The sequence below is a fragment of the Crinia signifera genome, chromosome 11 (genome assembly GCF_055691185.1).
Source record: "Crinia signifera chromosome 11, ASM5569118v1, whole genome shotgun sequence".
Classification (NCBI taxonomy): Eukaryota; Metazoa; Chordata; class Amphibia; order Anura; family Myobatrachidae; genus Crinia; species Crinia signifera.
Genome location: NC_139227.1, coordinates 122,451,370 through 122,463,534, shown reverse-complemented (window position 1 = coordinate 122,463,534; position 12,165 = coordinate 122,451,370). Strand labels below are relative to the sequence as shown.

Sequence of the window (12,165 nt, the reverse complement as noted above, 5' to 3'; positions counted from 1 at the left end):
GTGGGTATTGCTGTGGTACAGTACAGGTGATACAGTGTAAGTTGTATTACCGTGGTACAGTACAGGTGATACAGTGTAAGTTGTATTACCGTGGTACAGTACAGGTGATACAGTGTAAGTGGGTATTGCTGTGTTACAGTACAGGTGATACAGTGTAAGTGGGTATTGCTGTGTTACAGTACAGGTGATACAGTGTAAGTGGGTATTGCTGTGGTACAGTACAGGTGATACAGTGTAAGTGGGTATTGCTGTGTTACAGTACAGGTGATACAGTGTAAGTGGGTATTGCTGTGGTACAGTTACAGGTGATACAGTGTAAGTGGGTATTGCTGTGGTACAGTACAGGTGATACAGTGTAAGTGGGTATTGCTGTGGTACAGTACAAGTGATACAGTGTAAGTGGGTATTGCTGTGGTACAGTACAGGTGATACAGTGTAAGTGGGTATTTCTGTGGTACAGTACAGGTGATACAGTGTAAGTGGGTATTTCTGTGGTACAGTACAGGTGATACAGTGTAAGTGGGTATTGCTGTGGTACAGTACAGGTGATACAGTGTAAGTGGGTATTGCTGTGGTACAGTACAGGTGATACAGTGTAAGTGGGTATTGCTGTGGTACAGTACAGGTGATACAGTGTAAGTGGGTATTGCTGTGGTACAGTACAGGTGGTACAGTGTAAGTGGGTATTGCTGTGGTACAGTACAGGTGGTACAGTGTAAGTGGGTATTGCTGTGGTACAGTACAGGTGATACAGTGTAAGTTGTATTACTGTGGTACAGTACAGGTGATACAGTGTAAGTGGGTAGTGTTTGGTAGAGTGCAGGTAATACAGTATATACCTGGGTAGTGTACAGTACAGGTAATACAGTATACCTGGGTAGTGTACAGTACAGGTAATACAGTATACCTGGGCAGTGTACAGTACAGGTAATACAGTATATCTGGGTAGTGTACAGTACAGGTAATACAGTATGGTACTTCTTTACTTTCACGGCGCCAGCATGGCGCCGCGCGTCAGAGTCCCCTTGCGGGGCTCGCTTCGCTCGCCCACGCTGCGGGCTCGGTGGCTCGCTACGCTCGCCACGCTAATTAAATCAACTCCATGCCAACATGGATAGTGGAGGTATGAACTATCCATGTGGCATGGCGTTACTTCGTTTATTTTACTTAGTTTGTGGCGAGCGTAACCCGGAAGTAGTGCGGCGCCATGCTGGCGCCGTGAAAGTAAAGAAGTACCTACAGTATACCTGGGTTGTGTACAGTACAGGTAATACAGTATACCTGGGTAGTGTACAGTACAGGTAATACAGTATACCTGGGTTGCGTACCATACAGGTAATACAGTATACCTGGGTAGTGTACACTACAGGTAATACAGTATACCTGGGTAGTGTACCGTACAGGTAATACAGTATACCTGGGTAGTGTACAGTACAGGTAATACAGTATACCTGGGCAGTGTACAGTACAGGTAATACAGTATACCTGGGTAGTGTACAGTACAGGTAATACAGTATACCTGGGCAGTGTACAGTACAGTAATACAGTATAACTGGGTAGTGTACAGTACAGGTAATACAGTTTACCTGGGTAGTGTACAGTACAGGTAATACAGTATACCTGGGTAGTGTACAGTACAGGTAATACAGTATACCTGGGTAGTGTACAGTACAGGTAATACAGTATACCTGGGTAGTGTACAGTACAGGTAATACAGTATACCTGGGTAGTGTACAGTACAGGTAATACAGTATACCTGGGCAGTGTACAGTACAGGTAATACAGTATACCTGGGTAGTGTACAGTACAGGTAATACAGTATACCTGGGCAGTGTACAGTACAGGTAATACAGTATACCTGGGTAGTGTACAGTACATGTAATACAGTATACCTGGATAGTGTACAGTACAGATAATACAGTATACCTGGGCAGAGTACAGTACAGTAATACAGTATACCTGGGCAGAGTACAGTACAGGTAATACAGTATACCTGGGTAGTGTACAGTACATGTAATACAGTATACCTGGGCAGTGTACAGTACAGGTAATACAGTATACCTGGGCAGTGTACAGTACAGGTAATACAGTATACCTGGGCAGAGTACAGTACAGGTAATACAGTATACCTGGGCAGTGTACAGTACAGGTAATACAGTATACCTGGGTAGTGTACAGTACAGGTAATACAGTATACCTGGGTAGTGTACAGTACAGGTAATACAGTATACCTGGGTAGTGTACAGTACAGGTAATACAGTATACCTGGGTAGTGTACAGTACAGGTAATACAGTATACCTGGGCAGTGTACAGTACAGGTAATACAGTATACCTGGGTAGTGTACAGTACAGGTAATACAGTATACCTGGGCAGTGTACAGTACAGGTAATACAGTATACCTGGGTAGTGTACAGTACATGTAATACAGTATACCTGGATAGTGTACAGTACAGGTAATACAGTATACCTGGGCAGAGTACAGTACAGGGTAATACAGTATACCTGGGCAGAGTACAGTACAGGTAATACAGTATACCTGGGTAGTGTACAGTACATGTAATACAGTATACCTGGGCAGTGTACAGTACAGGTAATACAGTATACCTGGGCAGAGTACAGTACAGGTAATACAGTATACCTGGGCAGTGTACAGTACAGGTAAATACAGTATACCTGGGCAGAGTACAGTACAGGTAATACAGTATACCTGGGCAGTGTACAGTACAGGTCACGCGGTGCAGTGCAGTAACCGTCGGTAACTGACAGGCCTCCTACCTCAGCTATAAATTCTGTTACACAGGTGCACATTCTTTCTTGTCAGTCCCATGAAGTACACTGCCGGCTGATGTACTAGACGCTGTAATTGTTATCACCCTGTAGGAAATACTTACCCTAAAGCTGCTCGTAAAGGTTTAGGGTCTTCATTGTTCCGCCTGATAATACAATAAAAAGGCAGCTGTCTGTGGAATCTATAGGAAGCGGCGCACCTCTGCCAGGACAACTGCCGCAATTACCTTATGAAGCACATTAAGCGGTCATGTCTCTGGGATCCATCCAACGGGATGAAGTCTTTAATGAATCCACAAAACTGATTTCACATTGCAGAGAATTTCCAAAGAGGAAGCCGCTGCACAGACGGAAACGCTCCTAATGACAAAGCCTCCTGGACTGGATCACTAATAAGCCAGAACTCATCGCCTGTCCGTCGTCATGTCGACAGTCTGGAGCCATCATTAACTAATCTGTTGTCCGATTACAAGGAAGCACTGAAAATATGTATTTACTACACAGTAATCTAGAATGAAACTGATCAAACAAATGAAACGGACAGTGCCGATTTCTCCGGAATAAGTGTCATTATTTCTATGCTGGAAATCGTTATTTAAGAAAAACGACTTTTATACAATGGAGACCTTAGGGGGTAAATTATTTTGCTTATCCATTATGTTGTGCGTTATACCCTATTGGATCAATTCCTGATTCTTGGAACAGAACTGACAGAAATCTCCTCTTCAAAACTCAGAAACACTGGTGGTTATTCTGGTTGATTCGCAAGGCTGTGAATTTGCAGACTTGCGAGGCTGGTACGCCCGCCCCCCTCGCACACCGCGTACGCTAGCACGGGCAGTGAATGGATGTTTTACATAAACCAGGGCTGCCTACTTTTAAAGTCTCCTCTCCAGAAGCCAGGGAGGAAACTGTCAAAAGGACTTCAGGGGAGGGGCCTGATGTAGACGTCATCAAGCCCCACCCCTCAGTACGGCAAATCCCGCAATTTGCAGGTTTTCATGGAGGGGGTGGGGCCAAATGACGTGATCTTAATTTTGGCCCCACCCCCAAATAGCCGATTTGGCCAAGGAGATTTTTTGGGGGGTGGGGTGCCGCTGGTGTCCGGGAGGGTTGCCCAACGGGGGGGGGGGGGCGATAGGGGAATCCAATTTTTGGGAGCCTCCTGGCCATTCCGAGAGGATAGGCATCCCTGACATAAGCATCCATGTACAGGTTGTGGGGGAACACCCACATGAGTCGATGGCGAGTCGATGTGGAAGGCACACGCACGTCTAAGCTTACTCTCAGGTAACCTTAGATGTGCGTGGGCATTCCGAAGGAAGTGGGTGGGCAGCTGACATCCGGTGATGGGACCGATTCAGGATTGCTCATTGGGATTGGAATTTGCGGTTTGCGCATGCACATTTCTGTGCATTTTATTGCTAAATCGCAGTGATAGGGGATCCACTCGGTCTGCTGCGTGGCCCAGGACTTACTTTTCTGTTGCATGGATTTCTCCAAATTGGGGGCGGGCACCACCCAGTATTTCTATGGTCGCACACACCGTTTTCGTGGGCACGCCCATGAGATGTCGGGTGTACACTAAGTAAACTCCCCATCAAGGCTCTCATTGCGGGGATCAGCACATGCGCGGTCCCCCACCATCGGAGCAGGTCTGAATCATCCCACTGACAGCGCATAGATATGTGACATCATAGGTCCTTATTGGCAGCTGGAATTCAGACTAGAGATCTCCCTCCAGGCCGTTTCTCAGGCACCGTGGCCCTGGTTAGCGAGAATCCTATCCTGTCAGAACCATGTTCCAGCTCATTCCTGTCTTATGCGGGGGAGACCGTGCTCACAGATACTCCCCGCTGTAGCGGTCCTTTAACTGGTGATCACATGACTGTCACACAAGCCGCCATCTCTCCAGTGAGGTCCCGGCCCTTATCTCCCATCCTAAGGCTCACTGCCATGTGTTCCCCAGTTATATTTAGGAGGATGTCTGCTGGGAGTGAGCGTCCTCCTTTAGAAGGTTCAGCGCGCCCTGTACCTGACCCTCGCCAAGGGTTAGCCTGTGTTCCTGGCATGATAGCTTGGCATGCAGCAGAAGAACACACAGAACAAGGCTGTACAGGTACACCTGCGGTCTGACAATGTGATCTCTCTGCACTTGTGGATAATGGAAGCCAGAGGAACACAGAGCAAACACAAAGCAAGGCTGAGACTCGCCAGTATCCAGGCGGATACAAACACGCAGAGGATGAAGGCCAACACGTTCCTCCAATTACTTTCCTATTTTAAGATCATCCTCCTTGTTTGCACTAATTAGCTCTTAGTTTCACCTTCTGTTTCCCAGAGGCGGCTGACAGGCACACACTGCCCTCCAGGGAGCACATTGGTTTCTCCACCTCTGTGCAAACCCTGTACTCCAGAAAATAGGGGCTAATTCAGACCTGATCGCTGTGCTGCTAATTTGCAGAGCTTTGAGATCAGGTACACACCGCCAAGCGATTAGATGTAAATCCATTTGCAAGCTGCTCATCATAAGGGGGTTATTCTGATTCACTCGGAAAGGCACAATCCCTCTCTTATGGACAAAACCATGTGCACTGCAGGTGGGGCTGATGTAACATGTGCAGAGAGAGTTAGATTTGGAAGGGGGGTGTACTTCAAACAGATTCAGTATGAAATCCCGGCGGTCGGGATCCCGGAGTTCAAAATCCCGACGCCGGAATCCCGACCGCCGAAATCCCGACAAGGGGGGGACGTGGATCGCCCCCCCTTGCAGGCACGCTGCGCACGCCACGCAGCAGGCCCGGTGCCTCGCTGCGCTCGGCACGCTAATTTATTCTCCCTCCAGGGGTGTCGTGGACACGGAGGGAGAAAGTGTCGGGATTTCGGCGGTCGGGATTCCGGCGTCGGGATTCTGAACGCCGGGATCCCGACCGCCGGGATTTTAACTGCATCCCCATCAAACTGATATCTATATTGCAGTGTAAAAATAAAGCAGCCAGTATTTACCCTGCACAGAAACAATATAACACCCAAATCTAACTCTCTCTGCACATGTTACATCAGCCCCAGATGGTTATGTCCATTAGAGAGTGATTGTGCCTTTCGGAGTGAATCAGAATAACCCCCTAAATGCTTCCCCAGTGTGCACAGTCTGTGCGTAGCCCAGGACTAACTCGGTAGCTGCGATTGAATCAGGCTGATCGGGGGCGGAGCTGACATCACATGACTTCCCTTCACACACCTGGGCACGCCTTCACTTTTACAGACACTCCCAGAAAACGTCCGGTTACCACCCACAGATGCCGCCTTCCTGTCCATCAAGTTGCATACAAATAGTGATGAATAAAGATGCTGGACTTAATCGGAGGATGGCCACGGGCATAGGTCAGTGCAATGCCCCAATCACATAGGTCGGTGCAATGCCCAATTACATAGGTCGGTGCAACACCCCAATAACATAGTCAGTGCAACGCCCCAATAACATAGGTCAGTGCAACGCCCCAATAACATAGGTCAGTGCAACGCCCCAATAACATAGGTCGGTGCAACGCCCAATCACATAGGTCAGTGCAACACCCCAATAACATAGGTCAGTGCAACGCCCCAATAACATAGGTCGGTGCAACGCCCAATCACATAGGTCAGTGCAACGCCCAATCACATAGGTCAGTGCAACGCCCAATCACATAGGTCGGTGCAACACCCCAATAACATAGGTCGGTGCAACGCCCAATCACATAGGTCGGTGCAACACCCCAACAACATAGGTCGGTGCAACGCCCAATCACATAGGTCAGTGCAACACCCCAATAACATAGGTCAGTGCAACGCCCAATCACATAGGTCGGTGCAACACCCCAATAACATAGGTCGGTGCAACGCCCAATCACATAGGTCAGTGCAACACCCCAATAACATAGGTCGGTACAACACCCCAATAACAGGTCAGTACAACTCCCCAATCACATAGGTCAGTGCAACGTCCCAATCGCATTGGTAGGTGCAACGCCCCAATCACATAGCTCGGTGCAACTCCCCAATCACATAGGTCAGCAGTACAACGCTCCAATCACATAGGTCGCACAACACAGACTTTTTACCTTGAGTATTAATACAATAAACCAGCTGTAGCATTAGTGCAATAACGTGACTTATATTATCAGCAGCTGACAGCTTTATCACAGCGGCCATTACTAAGCCACAAGGCCGCCTGTCAGACACAACTGGACGTCCCTCAGTATACAGTGTGGGTATACACCCCCTTACCTCCCAGGTTCATGTAACAGACAAAACAGTCACACACGCAGGTAACATCACGCCATGACGAAAATAAGGACAGATCCTGTGTTTAACAGCTGGACCTCGCGGCATGGGTTAATGTTAGATAGTGAAGACATAATCCTTAGTATCACTGCACTTGTACTGCTCTTATTATATCATACTGTAATACGTTGTTTGTTTGTTTTTGCTCATCTATGTATTGCTGGGCCCTGCTGAACCCTTGTGACGCCATATAAATAAACAATAATAATACCACTAAACTAAACAGGCCGCGAGTAATAGGTCTCAGTATTACATGGGGTTCTAAGAGAGTCTACCCAGCTCTCGGACAGTGCCTAGGTCGACACCAAACTGGCAATATGCACAAGTGACAAAAGGTCAACACAAGCAAAACATGGAAAAGGTTGACACATCAAAAGGTCAACATGAGTTTTTCAGGTCTGTTGGTGTCAATGTTGACACCTGAGCATGTGCATCCCCAATTAGTGTACTACCCCTCACCCCCCGCTACCGGCACACTTTATTATTCCCAATCGGAGTCCACATGGATGGTATAGCATGAAAAAGTCCCCCACAAAAAATGGGGAGGGGGGGTCATGAAAAAACTCACCTCGACGGTTGAATGTGTTGACTATTGCCATGGCAACTTGATGTCCCCTCGCGCACTCTCGGGACACAAGACCTGATTTCCACTCACCCTTCTCCAATTTTCCGCCCATCAGACACATTTCTCTGCATCCCTGATCGCACGGAAAGCCTATACCATTATGTACACAGGGTAACCACCCAGGTGTTCAGCACTGCATTCAAGGGACATGTACTAAGAGTGATAAAGTTAAGAGAGAGTGATAAAGTTAATAAGAGCAACCAGTAATTGGTAGTTTATCTTTTTCTACTTTATCACTCTCTGCGGCTTAGCGCACATGCACGATATGCGTGTCGTGATTAAGGTTCTCTATCGTGTCAGCTAGTTACATCCGTTATCGGGTAATCCCGCAGCCAGGCATGCCAACTACAGAGATGGCCTAGCCCATTGGCAAGACCCCCACGCACAATCCCTGCCGAGCGGCCTGTATCTTTGACGGCGTGAGTCACGGATCGGCCAAGTGCCAGCCTTTCTAATGGTACTAAGAAGAAGTGTCGTGACCTTGGCAAGGATGCCGCAGAAATAATTGGTTTCCATGAAGGGCAGATAACACGGCGACCAGGTGCTGTCCCGGACTTTTCAAATTGATTAACATTTTTGAACGGCGTCCCAGGCTTGTCCGCGTTTCCGGGATTAGGGCTCGGAGACGATTTAGCGCTCTCTGTAAAGCCTGACACAGACAACGCGGAGAGGGAGAGACCACAACGGACGTCAGGGGACGTATATTCAGGACTCGCTGTCTGGCATCTTTACTGCCAAATGCTGGCGCAGCACCAAATAAGTCCAGATGGGAGACCTGCACACTGCGGTATAAAGTGACACATCTCATAACAAAGGGATTTAAATAGCAAGGGAAAATAGAAGTGGTTAAAAAAGAAGTGGCTCAGTGGTTTAATGCTCCGCCACAGAATGAAATAATACATCCTTACATAGTATAAAAAAAAGTGTGTCTGTATGTCTGTCAGAACGCGCTAATCCCGAAAACCGCTGGACGAATTTTGTGCATTGTTCACTATTAGGTAGCGTAGTTTTCGAGGAAGGTTTAGGTATATTATTAACCATTGGCCTATCCCATATGTAGTGTTCATTCTAGCACTCGCCATCTTTGCAAACCCATTGCAGTTCCTCTTCCCTGCCTGGGGTGTCGCTGTCAGCTGTGGTGTTTCCAGCACAGGTCTGGTTTGCATATCAGTGCTGATATACAGACCACACTGTGCTAGGTGCACTACAGCAGACAGCGACACCCCAGGCAGGGAAGAGGAACTGCATGGGTTTTCAAAGATGGCGAGTGCTAGAATGAACACTACATATGGGAGCCGCGCAATAACGATTTTAGTGAATCAAGTTTATCATTGACGCATGCTTAGAATCTCCGATCCCTGCTGCGGTCCCCGTGGCCCCGCCAAAAGCTGCTTCCCCATAGGTTTCTATGGGGATGCGATACTGCCCGATACCGCCATTCTGAGATGGAAGTAAATGGGCACCTTGGAGAGAGTTAGGGCCAGATGTATCAAGCATTAAAAAGTGATAAAATGAAGAGCGATAAACAGCCAGCCAATCAGCACCTACCTGCCATCTTACAGGCTGGGCTTGAAAAATTAGGTTGTTTATCACTCTCCACTTTATCGCTTTTTGAACCTTGATACATCTGGGCCATAAAGGGCAGGCATTGGGGCAGATGTATGAAGCCTGGTGAAGCGTTAATGTGGACGGTGATTAGAGCTTATGGTGTGAAAAATGACAGTTGGGGGCAGATTGGCTGCTGGGTTAAGTATCACCTTCCACTTTCTCACTTCTCCAGGCGTAAGACATCTTCCCCATTGTCTCCAATCAATGCTTGACCCCCACACCACAGCGCTAGACGTCTGTAACCCCAACACAGAAGGAATTTTGCAATAATCTAAAGAACAATGAATGATAAGATTGAAGCTGGGGAGATGTTTCTCGTTTGTCCTCCGCGAAATGTCAGAGCCAGGGTTCCTGTGTGTGTCCTTCCTGCCAGTTATTCTCTAAGGCAGCGGAAGCCAGCATCTAGGCCAATGGGAGCCGGTCCCAGCCGGCCTCATTGTCCCAAGAACACAATGGGAGCTCTGTCTGCACCTCCCGGCCCTAATCTGCCCCAGAACGGACTGACACACAGGCGTCCAAAATATAAACCACAAAATGACAATTGTAACCAAGCTGCCTCCTCTCAGCGCCGCAGCAGCAGCAGCGCAGCCATATTTACCGTCCCCCTTTAAATGTCTACTTTAAAAAGTTTGTTTTTGCATTTCCAGCCCAGGGCAAAATTCCTCAGTTGCAGGATCATTAGCAGATGCAGCCTTCGGATGAATATGAGACAGATTGTTATCGCTGGGTGCTAGCAATCCCTGGCACATTAACCCTTCCAGCCCCGGTGACCGCTCACAGCAGCACCGCAAGGAGCGTCAGCACTGAAACGGTTAATAAACAACACACGTGGACCCTGCAGTACTTTGAAGTTATAATAAACTCCTAAAAAAAAAAAAAAACAGGGTTGGGGGGGGGGGGGGGGGATCATACACACAAAACACAGGAACTGGACTGTCACAAAGATCAAGTATCAGGAGACGGAAACAGCTCCTGGTCCCCGAAAAAAGGCCCCCACGTTTGTTAGGCTGCATCCTTTGTGCAGACCACTTGCAGCGTCCAAGAATAGACCCTCTGCAAGCCGCCGGTCAGCGGGGAGGTATAAACAATGCACGTGAATTCGGAAATAGGTCTTATCCCCCCTGACAAATAACCAACGGAACATTTTGGGTGTCACCGAAACACATTTCTGCATCTTTAAACAGGGCTCCCCAAAAACCCCACTTCATGGTTATCAATTCTGCATCAACTTTATGATCTAAATTACTTTTTTCCGATAAATCTGGTGCCGTTTCCTATAATCCTGGCGCTGTAGAAAGTTGCTGGACTTCACACTTCCACAAATCCCAAGCCTAGTCTCATTTGCTTAAAGGGTTTATCTCCAAAATAGATCCCAACTGTATGAGCATTACATCACCCTAACTATGTGTAACCAGCTCCGCTCATTAACCCCATCTGCAGCACCTTGCAAAGCAGTCTCGACCAATCACTTCTAACAGCACCGGATCGGCCTAAGGGCCAGATGCACTAAGCTTCAAACAGTGATAAAGTGGGAGAGTGATAAACAACCAGCCAATCAGCTCCTAACTGCCATGTCACAGGCTGGGTTTGGAAAATGTCAAACACCGGGGCCCAAGGCTCAGTTACCCAGTTCTGCCAAGGTCCCAGCGGCTTCCAGCATGTTCCAGGTCCCGGTTGTTAAACTGGGTGTTTTTAAATCAATGTGACATATTTCGTAGCTTTGCGCACATGTTGTTAATTATATGGAAGTAATCATTCAGATTTCAATTGTTTTTTTTCAAGTCATCAAACGGAGAAGGAACTACGGGAGCTGATCTCCAGGTCTTGGAATGGGCTTCTGGAGACGGAACCCTGGTCATCCCTGCTGGGCTCCTACGTTCAGCGGGTCACTGGGGATAACTCCAGGCACACGCTCGCATGCCACATACGTGTGTATACCTGCAGTACCATGCAACAAAGAACACAATGCTCCAGAAACCCACCAGAGGAGAACTTCCAGAAAGACACAAAGCTCAAGAACACACAGCAGAACTATGGACAGAAAGAGGTTCTTAATTCATCACCTTTTGGGTGCAGACCCTGCGTCTCCGCTCCATCATCTTCAGCTTGTATTTCCCACACAAATCTCTGTCCTATGGGCGAGTCCTCTCCTATCCAAGACCCCAGGAGAGCTAGACGCTGTGCTCCTCACATCTGCTTCGTGTGACCTTCAGCCAGAGTGTGGACCTTTCCCAGGCTGCCCAGGGCACTGGTCATGGAACCTTGTCCCTATGTGAGATCTCTCTCTCCCCCCCCCACCCAGCAGAGTCAGTCAGCCAGCAGTGTGAGGGCTGTGTCTGTGCTCTCCCGCCCCCCCTGCACACTGCATTATCCAGCATCTACTCATTCACATACTGGGCAGGGACAGGAACACAAAGGAACTTTCAGATAGCTTTCATCGTAAACTTTCTCTTCAATAGCAAGCAGAGCGTCACACAGGCAGGGTGCTGTTATTATCATTAACCCCTTGGATCAGGGCTGTGAAATGTGCAAAGGCCGGATGATGTCAGAGCACAGAGGGTTCTTGGTCCCAGAGGGCACAGACCCCCCGATATCACAGCGGTGGGACTGCTCGGACTACAGGCACCGTAAAGGGGGTATGTGTCAATGAGTCGACCACTGAAAGTCGACAAGGCTTATGTCGACACATGAAATAGGTGGACATGGCTAAGGTCGACACAAGCATTAGATCGACAATGGCAAGGTCGAGAGTCAAAAGGTCGACATGAGTTTTTGTGGGTTTTATGTCCCGAATGTCGACATAGTCGACATGGGCACCAT

General features: G+C 48.1%; 1 protein-coding gene across 3 annotated transcripts in view; it reads right to left on the bottom strand.

The window, feature by feature from the left end:
- Nucleotides 1-12,165, bottom strand: part of DENND2B (DENN domain containing 2B) — a 197,584-nt gene that overhangs the window by 126,521 nt on the left and 58,898 nt on the right. The window contains exon 1 of one of the 3 annotated variants that reach the window (XM_083164629.1): nucleotides 11,409-11,641. The exons of the other annotated variants lie outside the window; for them this stretch is intronic. The gene's annotated coding sequence lies outside the window, so the exon portion shown is untranslated. Of the gene's footprint in view, nucleotides 1-11,408; nucleotides 11,642-12,165 lie in introns of those variants that run through there. 3 annotated transcript variants of the gene reach the window in all.